The sequence below is a fragment of the Coturnix japonica genome, chromosome 6 (genome assembly GCF_054131305.1).
Source record: "Coturnix japonica strain WE chromosome 6, WE-NBRP24, whole genome shotgun sequence".
NCBI lineage: Eukaryota > Metazoa > Chordata > Aves > Galliformes > Phasianidae > Coturnix > Coturnix japonica.
Genome location: NC_140668.1, coordinates 28,582,498 through 28,603,618, shown reverse-complemented (window position 1 = coordinate 28,603,618; position 21,121 = coordinate 28,582,498). Strand labels below are relative to the sequence as shown.

Genomic DNA, 21,121 nt, shown 5'->3' with positions numbered 1-21,121 from the left:
AAAGTGCTGCAAAGCATTGGGAGGAGGGATTTTAAAAAATAATGGTAATAAAAAAAAACAGGGAACACTTAAGGTCAGGGTAGGAGGTGCTCGGTGGGGGAGCTGATGCCTGCTGCAGCCCTGCACTGGAGGAGGTGGGTGTGCTGCTGAGCGGTGTAGCTGGGGCGGTGTCCTGCTGAGCTGCGGCTTGATGAACCCACCTTGGGGCCAGCATTGTGGTGTTGGAGGGCACTGCTTTGCTGTTAGTTGTGGCCGCAGAACTTTGTTTCCAGAAGAGAAAGAAAACTGCAGCGTGCTCTAAGTGCTGTGTCTGAAATCTGATCTATGTCTTCCTGGCTTGTATGGATTTGGTTCTATCTGAAGCAGTATTCCTGTGTTGTTTTTGCGTGTGTGCAATAGAAAGAGGTGCTGGTTCTCTTGCACGTAAATATGCTATTTGTGAATTGAGTTCCAAACTCCTTTATCAATGCTGATTGCTGCCTGGGGAAATGATTCCAATATATCACAGTCTGAGAGAAAAGAGACTTGGGAGTAGCTGGATGTTCCAGAGCAGGATGAAAAATGAACACGAGGACTCATAACAAATATAAGCAATTTGTAGCACAGAGGTGTAGGCATCGTGTTAAATGCATTTAAAATATTGCATGTAAATTGAATAGACAGCCAAGTTTTAAGAAGAAGGAAGAAATGTGCTACGAATCAGTGGTTAATGAGGTGTAATGAATAGGTAACCTTATTTTTAATTTATTTTTAAGTAAATGTAATTTTTTGGTTTTTTTCCCCCTGTATTGGAGTCAGCCACATTTGCTTCTGTTGAGTAGCGTTTTATTAAAAAAATAAGGTTTCTTCATTTGCTCTGCCTACAGCAGAAAATGTTGCTCAGTGTTGGGAATGTGGGCAGCGTGTTCCTTGCAGCACAACATCTAAAGGCAGTTGAAGGAATGCTTTTCCCTTCCTTTGCTATGGTGCAACAAGGAGGGCCTACGGGAAAGGATGAAAAATAAATCTTTGAGGTGTTCATTTTCGGTGGCATCCATCACTTAGTCTTGCTCAAGCCTTTATTTTAAGCTCATGAGTAAATCTACGGGGTATTTTCAGGTTGGTGGGGGGTTTTTTGTTTCTGCAGTGGAGATGTAGCAATACCCTGGCAAAGCTGTTCCTAAAGAAAATCAGCTTCTTTTTCAGACAAAAGTAGATAATTTTGGTAGCATAGATGTTTTGCTTTATATAATGGTATAATGGCTACAACTGAAATGATGTGTAGAGAAGCAACGTGTTATAAAAATTAATGAAATGCATTGAACAGAATAGAATGTGGTTCAATTACAATGATAGCATAATATTGATAGTGCAAACAGTTTGATTTTACCTGACTACTAATCTGATTACTTTAGCAATATGTTGTGTGGTAGGTGTACACCCACATGGAAGGTGCTTTCTCTTGTAATGTTATCATATTTGTTATTTTTAAGACATTATTTGCTGATTTTTACAAATCAGGAATGTATTCCAACATAATGCAGGTGTCATTTTGAATATCTTTGGAGGCAGAAAATCTTGTGTGATTTGGGGATGCTTCTTGGTCACCTCTAGAGCAAGAGTTCTAGATCTGCCTTTTCTCAAAATTAAGGGCAAATCTGTTCTGTAGCCAAGGATTTTACTTGTAGCTCTTTGCTGAGAGAGACCAAGGACAGCTGTAGAGCCAGACAACCTGATGTGAAATGTGCCAATGCAAAAATACCTGACAGGCTGATTTGCATCAGTTTTAATGATAGACTGTGTCTCACACTCCAGATTTTGTTTTCTATATTTAATAGAAGTTGTTCTGAAAGTTATTTTAATAGTTTAAGAAGAATAATGGATTGAACAGCTGACTTGGTATGGCTCCCAAAAAATAAGGGCTCAGTCTTGCCTCATCTCAGTCTGTGTGGCAGTTTTGCTGTGGAGTTCAACATTACTGTTTAATGCATACTCATAGAAATGAACTGCTGAAGAACAGACGTGGGTTTTTTTGTGTGTGTGTGCTAGTAACTTACATGAACCAGTACTAAACAGGTGTGACATTATGGTAGCAGTATGTTATTTCCTTTAATATACTCCAGTGCTTGAAGTGTGAAGCCAGCAGCATTCAGCATCTTATTTTGATCATCACTTGACACCTCATTCACTCTTATAAACATAGCTAGCCAGCTCATCTGTTACCTGAACTGTGTAGTTTTGTCTTGTCTTAGTTTATTGCACAATTGTCTTACATTTGGCAGTCATTTGTGAATTTTTTTTTCAGGTGAACAGCAAGTCATCAACAAATCTGTGATGAAAGTTCTGATATTTCAAAGGACGTATAATCTGCTGTGCTTTTCAGAATCCCGAAATAGGTAAGACATAATCAAATTTTAAACTACATCATGTTTTGCCAGTCAGGCACCATTATAATTTGAGAGGCGTGATGTGATGCAATGAGATGTGAATGACATAACCTAGTGTGACATAACTGATAGGCCAACATAAAAACTTAATAGCATTTCCAATAGGTTTACTGTACTCTGCTGTACTGCCCAGTCAGTCCCCTGTCCTGTGTCAACATTTGGGTCAGGTATTTGGTGTTAAACTAATTACAAAATGTAGTAGTTTGCTTATTTGTGAGAAATGCATCAGATGTTTGTGTACCCTTTTTGAACCTGCTAGATATGAATCGTGTTCAACTATAAAATTATTTCAGTTTACTTACCTGGGAATTATTTGTCTTAGTTGTAGAAGGTCAGCAATGTAGCTACTCAGTACTCTTCACTTCTTATTGTAAATCACCTAAAAGATTCATGGTAGTGTGACTAGATAGAAATTAACTGACTTCTCCTTTTTTTTTTTTTCTTTAAGCTACAGAAGAATTAATAAAGACATTACCCCAGTGGTTTTCCTGTAACTAACCGTGATGATGGCTTACCCAAGGTATTGTAAGCAGTGTCTGCTTATCTTCTGCTTTCTTGATGCCATAAGGTTTTTCTAACATCATGAGAACCAGTTGCTATAAGTAGATCCTAAGCCTCCTAAAATGGCATTTAATACCATAATATTTTATACCATAATATTTTATTTTAATATTTTAAAATAAAAATAACATTAAAATCAATCTATACATTCAACTAGATACAGGTACTGCAGTTGTTTTTTGGTGGTACTTTTTTTCCTATCTATAGAAAGTTAATGAAATTTGAAATATAAACTTACAAGGCAGAAGAGGTGAAAGATGAAACAAAGGTAATGACACAACCCAAAAGAGATTTGGGGATATGTTGCTAATGAACACCAATCTTTTGTAAGTTGTATTAAACACCTGAATTCTGCAAGTCTGATAAAAATATTTTTTCCTGAGATCTTTAACTGCATTAATCTGTACTGGGAGCCTCTAGATGCGTTTGTTTTCTACCTTTCTCTTGTACTTGTGTCTTTATGGCTGGCCCCGCAAGGATATTCAGGAATAGGGGCAATGCAAACAGCACAGCAGGCTTCTCTGAAGGTTTTATGAGCTCACTGATGAACACTTGTTTTACGGTTTTCTTCAACCTTTTAAAGTTTATGTGACTCAACAAGTAATCCTGTGATACCTTGCTGATTATTATATAGCCTGTGTTTGCTGACTGACACAAGTGTCTTTCATCAAAGATGGGAAGGACACATGGGTTTTTAATTTATGAACAGTGGACCAGATTCATCCCTTAAGTAACTCCTGTCTCCCCACAGGTGATTTGTTTGGTTCATAACTCCATCTTTCCCTAGGCAAGCAGGTAGTTTCAAAACCATGCAACTATGGTGATGGAAATGTTGCACCATGCAGGAGAATTTAGTAAGGTTCAAATCTGTTATTAGTTACTAATAGCAAGAGATTCAGAAGTCTTAAGACAGAAAAGTATCTAACTTCATGCTGTTCCAGCCTTAGGTTTATGCTTATGGATCTGAAGTGCCCTTCTGGTATATTCTGTTTCCTCTTTTCACCCAAGAGGGAAAATTCATGGAATGCTACTCCATGCACTGCATGTGTTTTCTTTGCTGAGAAAAGCATTTTGTTACTTGCCTTCCATTCTGTTCAAGTAGCAGTGGAATCAACTCTTTCTAGTGGCTAGTGAATTGTTTTAAAGTTTTTTTTTCCCAAATTTGCTAGGAGCTTCTCAGTCAAGAGCTTATCAAATATTTTTTACCGTGCTCAGATCATGTTTATGCCTCCTATAGGAAAAGATTATCTGCTAGATGCTATTTACAATTAAAATAAATTAATTTCTTGGAAATGTACATTGTCCACTTAGCATTTATTCCATTGCTTCAAGCCTCGTCTTTAAATGCTGGTATTTATGCTCTACATTTGCCACACTAAGTGTGTTGGTATAAGGTATAACAAGGGGGGCAGCCTTGTTCCCTAGTCCAGCATTAATACGAGGCCTAAGCTATGAATGTGATAACTGACTATACATTATAATTAATTATTCTTAATTCTGGTATGGAATCAAATGAAATTCATCATTAACGATTGAGTTTTAGAGTGAACTTGTGTGGGGCATGGAAATATGTATGCTGAAAGAAATTTATGCAGATTAAATCCATTAGCAAGTTTCTGCAAAGCTCATTAAGCAAAATATCAAATTCCACTTAGTTCTTGTGCTGCTCTCATTAGATAACTTAAACTGTACTATTTCATACCATGCAAGTAAAAATCCCTGGTGTAGTTTCTCACTAGTGAATTCTCAAATATTTATAGATGTCATACTAACATCTTGCACCAATAATGTTTTCTCACTGTACTGTTCCATTAAGTCTGTAAAAAGATGGAGTTGCCTGGCTGCTATGGTGGGGCTCTCTGGAAAAGTAGTGTATAGATATAGTTCTTATAATGGTAGTTTGGCACCATAGCTGACTTTAAAGCATTTCTGTAGCTGTGTGTTGGGTGTTGATATACTTTAATAAAAACATATAGGCAGAGACCAGATTAGTTTTGGTTTGGTTAGACTTGCTGATCTGATGCAAAGTCAGGTGGTGAAAAAGTTCTGCCACAGAGGAAGAGAAGAATGTGCAGATGTGAGTTGAGAGGGAGGGAGGATGGAAATTGCTTCTTTCGGAGGAAGTATTGGCTTCTGGTGGTTTAAGTCTTTGTGTTACTGTGGGAATACTGTGATCGAATCTCTAGAAACCCAAGTCAAATGAAAGTAAGTGAAAACCATAAGGGGAGTTGGATTGTGAGAACTTGTAATTACTTTTGAAGGGAAAAGGGGAAAAAATGTGATCCCCTTGTCTGTCCATTTACACACAAAAAGAAAAGATGCAGAAAGTACAAGCTAATATTATTATAACTTGCTCTACACTGATGGAAAATCCAGAAAGAATATAGAAACTTGTCTTTCCTTGCTGGTCTCCCTGATGTCGGTACTGTGAAGTGCCAAAGAAGTTTTCGTTTCCATACTCAAACCATTTTGTCTAATGTGAGTTTTCACAGTTTGGAAATGACCATGATCTCAGCCATAGGATGGCCGGCAGGTGGAGAATACCTTCACAGTTAAGGTCCATTTCCTTTTATTTTTTTTCGTCCTTATTTTGAGTTAAAACAGTAGAGCCAGAAAACATATATTCTTAGTTCCTCTCTGCATAGAACATGAGGCAGTATTTTGATTTCAAACTAAGCTAATGGTATTTTTAGCATATGTCTTTTCCTCCACTCTTTCTGATGCCAGAGTAGTTAGAATTTCTGGTTTAACCTTACGCTGGAAGCAGCTGTGTATAAGGGAGTAGATGAATTCTTGCAGTGCCACATGTAGTGTCCTTTGCTGCCTTTGATCATTTGTCATTTTGATCATTACACAGTTTGAACAAAGTAGCTAATCAATCCCTTCTCATTGTGTCCTTCACATACTGCTTTCTATGAGCTTTGTGCATTTCTTTTATATTCAGAACTGTTCAGTAAATATTACCAAAGGTCTGCTCAGCACCAGTGGGTGGGCCTGCCATTCTGCTGTGAGAGAAGGGGTGTTCCTGTCACCAGATGGCACCCCATTCAGTCAATCAGGAATGCTATGAAGCCACAACAGGCTACCTGACTCCATGTGAGGAATACTTTGTATGTTCAGTTTTCTAAAAAGAATGTTTTGTTTTTCTTAATTATGTGACCACTCAAGAGCTGAATCCTTCCTCAGCTGTGGTGAGCTCTGCAGTCCCCTGATCTTACTAAGGGAAAGGAAATGTGTCAGCTGAAGACTTGGTAGCTTTCAGGGGGAGGGAGCTCATGACACAGAAGTGGGCCCTTGGTTTTGAATTGTGAGAGGATGAGGAAAGAGGAAAGGAAAAAATTTCATGTTTGTTACTTTATGTCAGGATTGCCTTTCCTTCTAGACTGTAAGTCATTCCAAATCCCTTTGTTAAACCATGAATACATGGTATGCTAACCAAATAATTCCCCCTATTATACTTTACATGCAATAAAATTCTTCAAATTCAAAGGTCACCAGCCAGACATGTAAAATGACTTCATGAACGACTTCAGCTCATTAATCATGCCTCGGTGTAGCAGTGACTCTTCTCTGTTCATTAGAATAACACTTCTTTGCACTTTATGGCAAACCATCATTATAATGCAGAACAAGGACAACAATGTGAAAGACTTTTAATGAGACTTCATAGTTGCTCATGGTGGGACTCCCCATCCTCTTTGCTTTTGAAAGAGCTGTCTGACAAAGGTTCAGAAGGATTTCTACCTGATGAAGAGAGCCAGGATGTGAGTTTCACAGGGAAAACTGTCAATGAGCTTATAGAAAGCTGCATAAACCTGGCTGCCCTGTTGGCTGAGCTGTCAGTCTTCAAATAAATACAGAGAGAAGATCTGTAATTGTTCTCACCACACCTAAGAGATTTTATGCTGTATCATTGTCATATGCAGCAGTTCTCAACTCGCTGAGGAAAAGCAGCATTTAAGATCCTCAGGATCTTGAGTGGACTCTGCACTTAATAAGGAGAAAGTCTGTAGTTTAATAGTTATCAATTACTGAGGAAGATAAACTCTTCATTGGAACCTCTGAAACTCAATTGTCTCACCAATATTCTTGCAGTTAGTCTAATATTGTTTTAGTCCTTACCTTAGATATGACAAAAAAATGCAATCATTCCAGTAGTGCTGGACTGACCTAATTTAAATCCCCTTTAATAAATATTTTAAGGGATGTAATAATAAGGGATAATAATAATTTAGAATCTTTCTTGTGTAGATAGAATAATGAAATTGCAAAAATGGCTTATAAAGTTTTGTGGATGTTTGTTTTTAATTAAAATGTTCTCCTCTGTTTTCCCTCAGGAGCGTAGCTACTTTGTTAAGCACTAGAAAAGATAGCAAGGTTCCTCATAAAAAGAAGTAGCAGTTTGACTACTGACCTTATGATTCTATAACTCTTTCATTTCTTGTCTGTCAGCCTGGTACAGGTTCTCTCCCTAAAATAAATACTTACAAATCCAGGTCCTAATCTTCTCTTTCCCAGTTTTCAACATTTTATTTTATTTTTTGAAAGCAGCTGCAGTTTTAATTCATATGAGAAGCAGCTTAAGAGCTGTTTTGCTTTATCCTGGTAGAGAAATAGTAGTAATTTGACACATAGCTTAGGATCAATAGTATAGCTAAGGTTGGAAGAGTCCTCTCCAGTCATCTAGTTCAGCCATCCATCTCCCACCAATAAACCCTGTTCCAGTGTACTGTACTAGGTCTACACATTTCTTGAATACCCCTAAGGATGGTTACTCTACCACCTCCTTGGGCAGCCCGTTCCAGCGCCTGACTGCTCTTTTGGAGCAGAATTTTTTCCAACCTGAATCTCCCATTTCTTCTATTCCTAGCCTCAGCAGTTAAAAAAACAATGTTATAATCAGTGCAGTTCTAAGATATTTGGATGTATTTTGCTTTGCCATCTGCGTTTTTCCTAGAGCTTGTGACAGTGCTGAAGATATTCTTCTAATCCCTGTACCTCTCATCTCTGTGTCTAATCTCCTATGCATTTTTTTCTGCATCACTGCGATTGTTCCCCACCTATAAATTCATTATGTGCTCCTAAACTCTATGTCCTGAAATGGACTTACTCTAGGAGCAGCTGCTTCCCCACCTTTTCTGCTGTTTTTTTCTGCAGTTTCTGTGATATTTTGTGTATTCATCTTTTTTCTCTTCACTGGCCAACGTCTCTCTGCACATGAGTAACAGGTGTGTAAAGGGCAGAAAAATTGTTTTCTGTCAAGACTGGAATTATAAGAAGAGGTGATGTTCTTCTCCAGTCTCCCAGATGTTCCTATAATCATTGGTTGAGGCAAGAGAGATATTGAGAAGAAGATGTTGGTGGAAGTATAAATTATGGTTGCTAAAATGTTCACGAGCTTCATTCTTCATCTGCTGCCTTCTCCAAACCATCAGGCTGTTTTTGGTACGTTTCCTATCTTTCTCTTTGGTAAACCCAGAAAAGACCTTTTTGTTCCCTTGTAATCTCCTTGTGCTGCTCTGATCTGCTTTGTCAAGTGATCAAAGACCCTGTTCAGGTGGACTGTTGCTTAGTTACCACATGCTAGCAATTCGCTTTTGATAAATTGCTTTGTCTTCAGAAGTAGCTGTATCTTTCCCCCCACCACACACCACGGGTGCTCTATCTAAACGTGTGATCTAAGTTTATCAGCCTGCTCTATTAGCAATACATTAGGTATAGAAATTTTTCTTGTCACCTCTAAATTTTTAGGGTAATCTGGAGGCAAGAAGACTCTGCAGTTTAGAGAAATATTTGTCAGAAAGGAGCTTCCCAGGAGAAACAAAATGTACTCTCCAAAGGCAAACAGGCTGTGTGTAGATAGATGTCCCTAACAGTTGTAGAGCAAACCAAGGTATTTTAGTTTTGGAAACTTTTTTAGGTTATTGCCTGTAGGATTTGTTTTCTTGTAGACTTTGCCTAGGTTAATTCTGTTAACATATATGAAAGTACCTCTCAGTGATAACAAAGGGAACGTGACAGTCTGCAGTATAAATGTTTTTGCCCCATACAGGCGGGCAGGCAGGTATGCCTACACAGAAGTACTTGTGCTACTGACTTGCTCTTGACCTTCCTGTTATTCTTCTCCAGGTTATGTCTTAGTGGCTGAACAAAAGTAGTTTATGCACTTGCCATGCACACGCTGGTGTACTGCCTGGGCTTCATGTTTCCTTCTCAAGTATACAACAGAGAACAGAAAAAATTGACTGCTATAATTCTTTACCAGCCATGCATTAAGCAAGAAACACATTGATCTGTGTAGAAGTGTTCAAACCAGACATGAGATCAGGAACTGTCAGTAACAAACACTTGCAACAGCAGAATTAAAGCAAAGGCAGACAAGAAGTGAGAAATATGGTCATAAATCTATACACAAAACAACATCCTGCAGCACCAGCAGAAATACATGACCAGGATCCCATACTGTACCCAGGCCATTATTTATGTGTATGTGTTTTATCCCATATGTAACTAGGAGACTACAAGCAGACCATGCATTCTAGAATAAAGATTGTATCATAGTTGGTGGGGGCAAAATAAGAAACATCTGGTAGTTTTGTTCTCAGCCAGGGAGTCATGCTGGTGTTGTAAGCGAATGAATACTGCATTACCAAATGCAGTGGTCTTCTGTGTGGAAAGGAAGCTTCCTGATAATTCGTTGCATGGTTATTATCTAAGCATCCAGAAATTTCTTAGAAATTTAGGAATTGTTAGATTTAAGTGCTCAAATATAGTCCTATTATATTTTCTTTATGAGGGCCAGTATTTAAAAAAAATAAATTAATGGGCTGCTTTTTTCTCTCTCAGACATTCATCATCCAGAGTTAAATTTAGATGTTGATACTTTGATTTGCTTGATCTGTATAACAGTACATTTGGGTTGGTTGAGTGAATAATAGGCATGCTGAGGTAGATATCTCAGACCTTTTGAGTGGCAGATAGAAGTTTTTTGTGCAAAATAATTGAATGAACACTAACATAAATCTGAGGCTTTGGGGGAGGAGGTCAGTGAGAAGAATGAAGTGGAACAAGCTGTTCCAACGGGTGTGTGTACTCTGTCCTTCTCTATGCAACTTATGGTGATTCATGTGCAGTTAGAAGTTTCTCTTGTTATTGTTTTTTTTGTTATTTGACTCTGCCATGACAAAAGATTCCTAGAAAAGGTGCTACTTTCCTTTGTCCCCCGAACTTAGTGTGTTTTTGCAGTCATAAATACAAGTTTTGATTTTGCAACTTTCAGATGACCTTCTTTTCATATAGCCTGCCTGTAGACTCGTTTACAATGACTGTGCGGTATGTACTCAAGCACAGGGTGCTGTGACCCACTATCAGGAAGTAGAGAGTAGTGATTCTGCCACAGTGTGGTGATTTCTTTTGCAAAGTGCAGGAGTCTGAGGGAAGTGTGTGAGATAGACCTGGAGCAGGATCATGGTAGGTGCTGTATTTCCAGTGTATCAGCTTTGTAGCTTAGGTGTACTGTGATGCTCCAGATCTTGGGTCTATAGTTTACCTTTCCTGTGAACTTAACACATTTTCAAAAGCAGGTGGGAAGATGCATTTATTTACAGCAGGAAAGAAAACAATAATAATAATAATGTTTAGTTCTTCTTTAAGTGTTCTTGCACATTCCAGCCTCCATCTTTTTCGATGAAAAATAAATCTCTAAGTAATAACAACTATTATTGGAAACTGTTTTACTTATTAAACCAGTGAGGAACAAATTCTCACTGCGCTATTGATCAACTGCTAAGCTGCGTTTTCATGATAGGAAAATATAAGTAGTGATTTTTATTACTGACAAACTAATCTGATATTTGAATATGAATACGTGTTGCTTTTATGCCTTTTTAGAACAGAACTGTATTTTGTGTGGAACAGCAGTTTACCAAAGTGGCATGTAAAATAAATAGCCTTAAATAAAACATACCATAATGCTAAGTGAGTTCTTCTAATACTCTTTTTGTATCCTCGGAGGCTGTTTCTATATTAAATCTATTTATAGTTCTTGTTATGCAGTATTTGCTGTAATTATTAACTTATTCCTAGAATTACAGAATTAAAAACCATGGAATCAAGAAGTGTGTGAGGTTGAAGGGGACCTCTGAGGAGCCCAGTCCTCATCAAAGCAGGGTTTAAACTGTGGCAGTTTACTCAGGGATGTGTCCAGTGGAGCTTAGAATATGTCCAGGAACAAAGTCTCTGTAATAAAACGATTTTTGACAGTTTTAAAAAAAAGTAGTTTTATAACTTCATCTTATTTTTTATTCTATCGTCATACACACACTTAAAAATATAAATATAAATATAAAAATCAAGATGATAGTTCTGAGGGACAGCAAACTGTGATGCAGGTATAGCAATATCAAATTTCTATGTGAAGCAGCTTGTAGTATGGGAAGTGAAAGCAGATAAAAGATGAGGGGGGAAAATATCAAGATCAATACTTTGATCAATTGTGGAACACTTGACTCAGCTGCAACAGAGCCAGATTTTTTCATCATTGCCTAGCTAAATTTTATTGAATAGGGATCATAAAACTATCACTACTCTATTGCTATCTGTAGTTTCTGTTGTTCACTACTTGTTTTGTTGTGGTTTGTTTGTTTTTCAGTGTATTTTTGTAACTGGCACGAGATTCCTTTGCCAGCTGCTGTTTAATACATTTTAAAACAAAGACAAGAAAAATCTGAACCTTTAATTTTAAATCTGATGTTACTGTGATTTTGTGTGATGCCTGAATATTTACGCTAGGACTGTGAATTTTACTAAATAAGAGGAGGGTGCCATTGTTTTGTCATCCTCCTCAGTTAATGGTTTGTGTTACTGTGAAAGGATCAACCGAAGTTAGCAGGCTGGTTTTGCTGCCATTTCTGTCAACTCCAGTTTGCTACTACAACTAAATAATTTTTCACTGCTCAGAGTTTTATAATCGGAGACACGTCAAAGAAGAAAAAAGAGGTGAAGAACCCAAGGAGGTTTTGCCCAGATATTCTAAGAGTGTGGGAATTTTTGTTAGTATGGATGCGTTACCTCTTTTTTGAAGGTTACAAACTGTTTATCAGTCACCTTGCCAGCTGCCTTTCTTCTTTAGCACTATACGTGACCAAGATCTGTGCATGTTTAAATTTATGTAATTTAACATAATAACAGAATGGACGAAAGTTTCACTTGATTAAGTTAGGTTGGATGAGAAAAGGTAGAGCCCTTTGGTTTACCTTTTTATGGTGCCCATTTTCTATAAAATAATTACATCCCCAAAGAAGATAGATGAGGTCCAGGACCTCTAGTTTCTTACCACAGCCTGAGCAACCTGATGCTTTAAAATTGTACTTGGTCACCAGGTCCCAGCAATTGGAGATGTTTACGGTAACAAAAGTTGATTTTATACTTAAGATTAGATAACAGTGCACGAAGATGTTTGTGTAAAGCTTCTGTAGCAGGAGCTCATTAGGGATGCCTCCTAGCATTTGACCTGTTCATTCTCAAGGTAGCAGAGTAGAAAAACTTGTTCAGTTGCATCCAGTCATTACAAGGAGATTTATTTTTCATTATAAAATTGAATTCTGCAGGTCATCTAATGTCTGAAACATCTTAGGTTTTAAGTTCTGCATGCAGTACCATCTGCAGTATGTTTTTAACAAAACTGCTTTTATTTGCAATTCAGTATGGTTTGTCATTTGCACAAGTATTAAGTATATATGTCAATTGATCATTAAGAATTGAAAATAATATTATAACAGGCTGTTGGTATTTTGAAAGCATGAAGCCCACCAGCTTCAAAACAACAAAGATATTCTAGTTTTGGTTATTTTGCCTGAGTACCATAGGAACTTCCTGAAACTTCATGGTCTGATTTATCAAATAAGAGAGGCATATTTTGTGTGTGTGTGCTGGGGCTATAGGAATCTTGATGTCTTGTTTCTATTAATCCCAAGAATGCATATGCAGAGATCTGCCATTTCCTTTTTACCCACGAACTGCAGAGAGTCACATTTGCTGCCTCGTATAACTTGGACTGAGAGTTGTAGGCCGTGTGATAATGGTAACTTTGTAGAGCTGAGTTGTAAATATCCTTAGTGCTTATGAGTTAAGTTCTTGTAACTAGATCTATGCAAAACAGAGGTGAGAACTTCTGTTGGAAAAATGATTGACTTTATTCTAAAGCTTTGGTTGCTGTGGTCTCAGCATAAGTTAGGGAAGTACCAGTCGTCCTGAGAATTGATATAGGAAAGTGAAACACTTCTCTGCTCCACCAGCATCTTCTCTCCTTGGTTGCATCTGTAGTTGGTGGAGGTGTGAGCTCTTTCCGTTTGTAAGTGAATGGATAGCTACCCTTTCCTCAGGGAGTAGAGGAAATCCGTATGACTGTATTTTGGCTTTTCACACTGCTCAAGGGCACGATTTCAAATATAAGAGAATATAGCTTGCCTTTATTATCGCCAGTCAAAAATGTCTCGATTGTCATTTTTTTTTACTCCACAGAAGTGTTGAAATTTTGACATAAAACCAAACAGAGGTTTCCAGCACACTTGCATTTTGATACTTCTCTATAACAAGAAGAGTTAGTATGAATGCACAGAACAGTAATCTCGTTTTTAGAAAGTCTGATAAGGGGAAAATTGAAGATTTGATGTCATTTAATAAAGGATTTCACTGAATGAATCTGTGTGGCTTTTTTTTGTTTGTATTTTTTCCCGAGGAAGGCATATAATGATGTATTTGTTCCTAGACAGGAAAAAAGTTTGCAAGTGTGGCCTGTTGTTATATTGACCTTCAATTTTGAAACTGAACGTATTCTTGCGCAATCCTTCACTATCTATTCTTTTTTATCACGAACAAGAGAAGCCACAGGAGTATGAACTTCTCTCTTCTGGTCTGCCTTGAGGTTTTTTTTTTCTTAGTCTAGGAGGATGAGACAAGTATGTGAGACAAGTCAGTTCAGTTTCCAGACCTGCTATCCTCTCTGATTTTAGTAGCACAGATCTCAACTGATAGTTGAGATAGCAGTTCTGAGTGTGACTTTTAAGGTATGGGTGCTTTTCTGTGTTGTGTTGGATACGGTATCACATTGTTTCATAAAGGTGATTTGTACAGCTATTGAAGTACAGAAACTTTCAGTCACTGCTGTTCTGTGTCAGGTTTTGAACTGATGACCTGCCTGTGAAAATCTTGGTTCAGATTTCAGTCCCCTGAGTCATTTAAGCTGCCTGCAAATGCATAATTAACATTAAAGATGCAAGTTTGTTTTCAGTAGTGGGAGATGAGTAGTCAGTGTTTAATAATCTGAGACACTCTTATAAAGCACTTGAAAGAAAATATGTGTACAGATGTGAAGTGCAAAATGTGATGTTACAAAGGAAACACGTTCAGTCACAAATAAGTCAGGATTTAACTAAACCAGTAACAATTCTGTTTTCTTGAGAGTTCACAGGTATCTTAATGATGACTTTACCTTTGGAAAGGGTACATCAACGTATTCTGCATAGCATGATGTTGTTTCTTCTCAGCTCTAATATTTTGGAGTTTACTTTAAAATGATTTTGATTTCATCTTGGTACAGAGTAGTTGTTTTGGTTATAGTTGTGTTGTTGTTTTTTAAGAACTAGCATTTAGTCTATTTAGGAGAGTGAGTTCACAGAGTTCCGTCAAAAAAAAAAAACAAAAAACCACAAAAAAAAACGATGTTTTTCATGTTAAGCCAAGTTTACTTTAAAATCTGCTAGTGATGGAACTTCTGTGGCATCTCTTGGAAGGCTTTTCTAATGAACTAATAGATTGGCTTCCATTGATAGAAGCAGTAGCTGTGTTTCCTCTTAATATTACCCAGTGACTCCTCATTATCCCTATTCAACTTTTAGCCCTGTTTCCATTTGTGTTTAAGGATTTTTGTATCTGCAGATTTTCATGAAAATAAGCAACAGTTATGACCATTGACTTAGAAAGAAGGAAAATAGTTATAATCTGGATTTACACAGGGATATATTGAAGCATAAATGAGAGGCAGTTTTCTTGGTATAATTTATCTGTAAAAGACTTAGTGCTATATTGTCTAAAGCCTCCTAAATCTGAAAAGAAACAGCTCCCCTCTTTGTCAGTTCTCTTTTCCAAACAGGATTTTTCAGGTTGAAGTAGAACTACGATTATAAATGTTGAGTGATCACCAGACAGTTGAGATGGTTCTCAGCTGTCAAGTTACTGTGATATAGTGGGGAGCCTGTGTGAATGCTCTTCTTGTTCTTATTTGGCTTTGTAGAGACTCAAGTTTGATGTCTATATAGTGTTGCTGAAAGGGAGTGCTAGGATGTGTGTTTAAAAACATCTGAATGCTTGTGGATGGAATCAGATGAGACTGTTTCACCTGTTGCACATGGCTGATAGCAGTAGAGCTGCTGTTAGTGAAATAGAAAGATCTGCTACCTGGGAAAAAAGATGAGAAGGTGTCCCGAGATGGTATAGAAATGGAAGGTTGGACCTACTGGTGTACTAGGATTGTGAGGAATCTGGAAGTTGGTCTTCATAAGGTTGTTTTTGAGGAAAGTCTTTCTCCAAGTAATACAGAGCTAATGTTATTTATGCAAGACAGCCTAATTCCTGGTTATATGTGATGATTAGAATAGAAATCATTAATAAGGAACTAGAATATGCCTGAAGGCAATTTATCTATGCTCTGCCTATTTAAAAGCCCTTTTCTAATTTTTTACCTAAATTAGTGTTCTGCTTACTTCTATTTGGTCTTAAGGCATCATTGTTCATAAGCTGAAGAAATGTCCCTCCCTCGATGATCCCTTTTTCCCCTCCTTTATTTAGAGGACCATCATATTCTACTCTGCCTTCATTTTGCTAGACTGACTGAGCCAAGTTCTTTTACCATCCCTCTTTCAAGCTGTGTATGTTTTCAGTCTGATACCCTTTCTGATGGTTTTTTTTTCCAGTGTAAGTCCATCTTTTTAAACAAAGGTCATGATCAGCATTGTAGATAGTGTTCCAGAGAGTATTTCATTTTTCCTTCCCTCACTGAAAGATTTCTCATGTTATGGTCTCGCTGAGAATGTCACAATTTTGTACAGATCAGAGAGAAATCTCCTTCTCCTGTTAGAGCTATAGGTCTTTTTCACTCACTCACAGCATAGAAGTGGCAAATAGATGTAGCTTCTTTGTGTTTTTGTGATGGCATCTAGAATAGCAGAATGATTAGAACTTACTATTGCATATCCCGGGATCAGTATATCTTGACTATTTGATTCCTTGGTGAAAAAGTGAAATAAGCTGTAGGATGTTATAGCAAATTAAACTCGGGCTCTTCATCACCAGTTAGCTAACATTATTTTGTGTCTGCAGCAAGTTCTAGTTACTTATTTTAATGATATACATCTCAGCACTTCGCAAAGTCTGCTATGTCATATTTAGTTTTGATGCTGTTAAAATTGTGTTGTTTAATTAATAGATTATTCTGATTGTAATTCCTTGATACATTATAAAGGAAATTCACTTGTATGAATGCTAGGCAAGCAAGAAAACCTGTCTTCAAGAAAATGGGTTTCTTGCTTTATCGAATGTCAGATGCTTACAGCATTCTTTAATTTCCAAGAATCAGGAATAACTGGGAAAGTTGTGGTTTATTTTCTGCTAGAGACTTAGTAAAATAATTTAAAAAAATGGATAATGAATACAGTTTAGGAAAAAACCAAACAAAACAACCCAAAAAACTATTTGAATTAATGTCACTCTTGCTTGCTCGTTAAAGCATTGCTTCTGAATATTAAATGACTCTTAAACAGAGTACATTTGTGGAGAGAATAACAATTGTTATTTTCCTGTAAATGATATGTCAGCCAGTCATAGATTAGAAAAAATACCGACTAATGACTTATTTATTTAACATTGTTGTATAGCACTGAAGTGATTTCTCTGCAGCCTGGAAATTGTCTAAATCTGTTTGGAAAGGACTTGAAAACAGCAAATACACAACAGAAATCTCAGTGATTTGTTATCTTTCATTTCAATTCAGAATTTAGTCAGTTATTTACTTAAATATATTTTCTCAGCACTTAAATACTAATTATGCTTGTGTAATTCTTCCAGTGGGGAAGGAGATCTTGTGGCTGGTGGTCCATGCACAGTAGCTTTTAAAGAACACTTTCCTATTTTTTTCCAAGTAAAATGCAGTCTTGGTTTTATGTCAAATTTCTTGTCTCCCTTGTTGATTAAAAGTGCATAGTTTGTGAAATGTCATTTTCTTCAAGCTTTTATAATACTGTTTGTTATTCACGTGGCAAACACAAAACCAAGCAAACCTGTTTTTCCAATGTTAATATGCTTTCATGTGCTCCAAAGTTCTTAGGGTATTCTGAAGACAGAGGGAGAGAAAGAAAGGCTGGAAGTGGGCAGGAGTCAGCAGCCTGACAATATAGGCATCCCTACAGTTGAGCGATAGCATAAGCATCTTTTCTCCCCTTGAAACTTGAATATTGAGCTTTCAAAATCCAATTTGCTTCCAGTGGTATTTTCATTTAGCTGAGAAACCACTGTGCTCCTTCAGGTGATATGGTACGTTAGAATCTATATGAGGTTGCCACATCCTCCTTTTGTATTTACTATACACAGAATGGATTTGTGCTGTCTGATCAGAGAAATAACCTGGTCAGTTGGATTATAATAGGATATATGGGTTGTTTTACAGATGCGTGAAACATTTGTTGTGATCTTTGTCTTAATGCATTTTAGAGATTGAAATGTATTTATCTTAGCTGTGGGTTGTCTCTGTAGTTGAAAGGATTTGATCACTTCCAGAAAGTAATCAGTAGTAGTTTAAATGAAGGAATTTACTTTAGATGTTTGACACTGGATGTGTCTGTTTCCTTCCCTCCTCTTCATCCCCTGTTTCCTCCTTGTATCCTCTGTTAACATTAGAGGTAACTACAGATGGGGTTTCTTACTTTTGGAGAAGTTAAATTAGGTGTCACGTAGTTTTAGAGGACTTTGTATTTGCTGCATTTATTCATGATTCCTTGAGTTATCATAAGATCAGCTGAATAGAAGTTTTTACTTTTTTCCTGAAGTTATGTCAAATTTTTTTGCACTAATTTCTAGGTATTCTATCTCCTTTTATTTAAGGCAGCCCACCATGCTGCTAATTGACTATATTTCATTTGATTAGGTTTTTCTGTCATGGACATATTGACATCAACATTTGCTCCACTATTCATATTTGCATAATGATGCATGCATGCGATTTGTAAAGCTATTATGCAATAATAACCTATGTATTTCCATAATTATATCATAAGCAATTCTGCTGTATGTAGTGTCAATGAAGTCAAATAAGAATAACATTACAGTGAGAAAAGTACTTATCTGCAATAATATTAGCGATGACAGTACAGCTAGATGCTGGTATCCTGAGTGGAACAAGATCATTGCAAACTGAATAGTTTGCTGGAGAAGTTTATTTATAAGAGGCATCTAGTTTAGTGAAACAGAAGTTTTTTATTGCAAGTTTTCCATAAAGATACCACAAGAGCTCAGTTTTATTATGTGGATACTATAAAGGTACTTTGAAAAATTGAGAAGTGGTTATTTCAGTTGTGTTTAAAATGAGAGAGGGTGTAAATCTCAATCAGCACAGATCACCGTGGACCTGTGGTAAGGAAGATGGGATATGAATGGGGGAAAAAAATTCAAATCAGAAAGTGAAGATTTCACTTGACTCTTATCTCTATAGCTAATATATAAAACAGTACCTGTCTCCCTTTTGCTTCCCTCTGTGTACCCTTGGACAGTTTGCAGAAGGCCATTCATAGCATGATGTTTGAATTCTTTGATGTAGTCCCATCTGTAGTTTAAAAAAGCTATGCATGCCTTATGGCCAACCTGTATATATTTTTTTTCTCGGATTGCTGTGATGCTCTTTTCTTGTTTTTATAACTTCAGATCAAAGGTGGGCTTTAATGAGACGAATCAGAATGTCAATTTATTATTTTTCCTTCATCATTTTATTTTTAATCCTTTGTAATAAACATCAAGAAGAGATTAGTGAAGTATGAAAATTATGTACGTGTTCTTTTAAAATAGAAATGTGGAAGCTCTGCCAGCATTCAACAGTTCTTACAGAGTGAAACTGAAGAGAACAGTAGCAAGTTTTTAAGCAAGAATAACTAAATAGTCAGGTGACTTGCTTATCTGAATGCTTCCTCCAAATGGATAATGCATGCAGTTTATTTCAGATATTGATAACATATTGTGTAGTTGTACAAGTATATTTAATGGTTTGTTTTTCATTTTTGTGTACAGTGTGATTATGATTCTGTGCTTTGTTTTGATGTTTCCCCAAAATAACTTAGAGTTGTGAATCAATTGTACTTGGGAGTAATTTTAAGGTCTTAAAATAGTATGTAATGCAGCTAATTTATACTCAATACTGTCTTAATTGTATGTCTTCATTTACTTGGCTTTGAACAGCTACCCTGGATTTGAATCCTGTGCTTTATTTTCATATTTATTATACCATTTTACATCACTGAGTGATCATTTAAACATTACAACAATGACTTTTCAGGATTGTTACTATAAAAAGCAAATGTGATTGAAAAGACATTAGTCTGACATTATTGAAAGCTTGTTATATTGATGCTGCTTATGAGGAGTTCCTGTTCAGAGCATTAAAAAGTCTTAGTGAAATCTGATGATCTTTTCATTAACAAAGTCTAAACAAAAAATGTAATAAGTGGATATAAACAATATGATGTAATACAAGGACCTGGGTAGTCCTTTTGATATTGCAAATATAAGTGCCTATGTCATGCAATTATGATAACTAATTTGTCTGTTTAGGAGACAATTTTAGTTGCATTCAAATGGGTACTTAAACAGAAACCAAATCACTCATAGGATAAAAAACTTTCATTATCAGTTCTATTATATTAACTTATTATTAGGTATAAAATTTATTATACTGACTGAAAGCAATACAGCCATACACCTCTGCTTTTGTTAACAGTAATTTTGCCTGTGAAGAGCAAATCACATACATAAAGAAATTACAAATTGAAAATAAGTGCACATCTCTCTCAATCTTCCAATAAAGGCTTTTGAACCAAGGGCACAGACTGCCTGTCCAGTGAGCCGTGTGATAAAGCACAAACAGTGCAGGAAATGAAAACCCTAGGAGTAGCAGATGATGTGGGCAGGAGGCACAGGTATTTCACTCAACTCTATCTGGTTCACTCCCCAGGCTCTCAAAGAAAACTTAAACATTATTTACTCAACCATGTGCTAGTTAAAACCAATATCTCTAGGCCATCTGTTCAGGAAGATGACCTCATGCAACTTTCTGCCCCAACATTACGTCAGTGTAATTCTGACTAATCAATCTCTGCTTGATCACATTGTCTTAAAGTTTTACTTACCTATATGAAAGGAAAAAGGAAGATAGTTCAGCATCATTTTAAGAAGTAGATTCCCTTAATTATTATAAAGTATCTCAGCATTGCAAGATCTTCTGAAATTCTCTGATATGTGCCAGCTGAAGAGCTAGCCCATATATATTGAATATATCATGCCTAATTATACTAATAATGCTAATATTGTAATTGTGTTTTACAGTCTTCTCAAAGTGAAATATGTTCCTGTTCAGAACGCTTCTCAGAGATGTCAGTATTACTTGGATCTTTGAACTTTTCCCATCTCCAACTATCTCTAACTCATCTAATTATATGTTCATATTAAGATGAGATTGCTTTTATAAAAAATAATGTGTTGTGTCAATGCCAAAAATACTGTCAAGCAGTATTGACCTTTTGGTATGAAATGCAGTTATCTATGATGGACCATCTATGTTAGAGAGAGAGCTGGTCTTAACAAAAGAATCTTGCAAAGATACAAGGACTGCTCCAAAAGTAGTGCCTTCTGGTTTATTGTTTTGGCTCACAACCATACAGGTGGGTGCTGTTGTTATGGCAGTAGAGGCTGAACCTTCTCACCAATAGTCCCTTATATTTTGTTGCCATGTGACAAATGGCAGCAGAGGGGCAGTCGGACCATATGCTATCTAACATGGAAGTGTGGATGGAGCAAATGGATGTCACTGAACTCCATTT

At 36.7% G+C, this 21,121-nt stretch overlaps 1 long non-coding RNA gene across 5 annotated transcripts in view; it reads left to right on the top strand.

The window, feature by feature from the left end:
• LOC107319239 (uncharacterized) overlaps positions 1 to 21,121 on the top strand; it is a 191,401-nt gene that overhangs the window by 75,030 nt on the left and 95,250 nt on the right. For all 5 annotated transcript variants that reach the window (XR_001557698.3, XR_001557696.3, XR_001557697.3 and 2 more), the window contains 2 exons: positions 2,285 to 2,375; positions 2,875 to 2,946. This is a non-coding gene — a long non-coding RNA (uncharacterized LOC107319239). The remainder of the gene's footprint in view (positions 1 to 2,284; positions 2,376 to 2,874; positions 2,947 to 21,121) is intronic.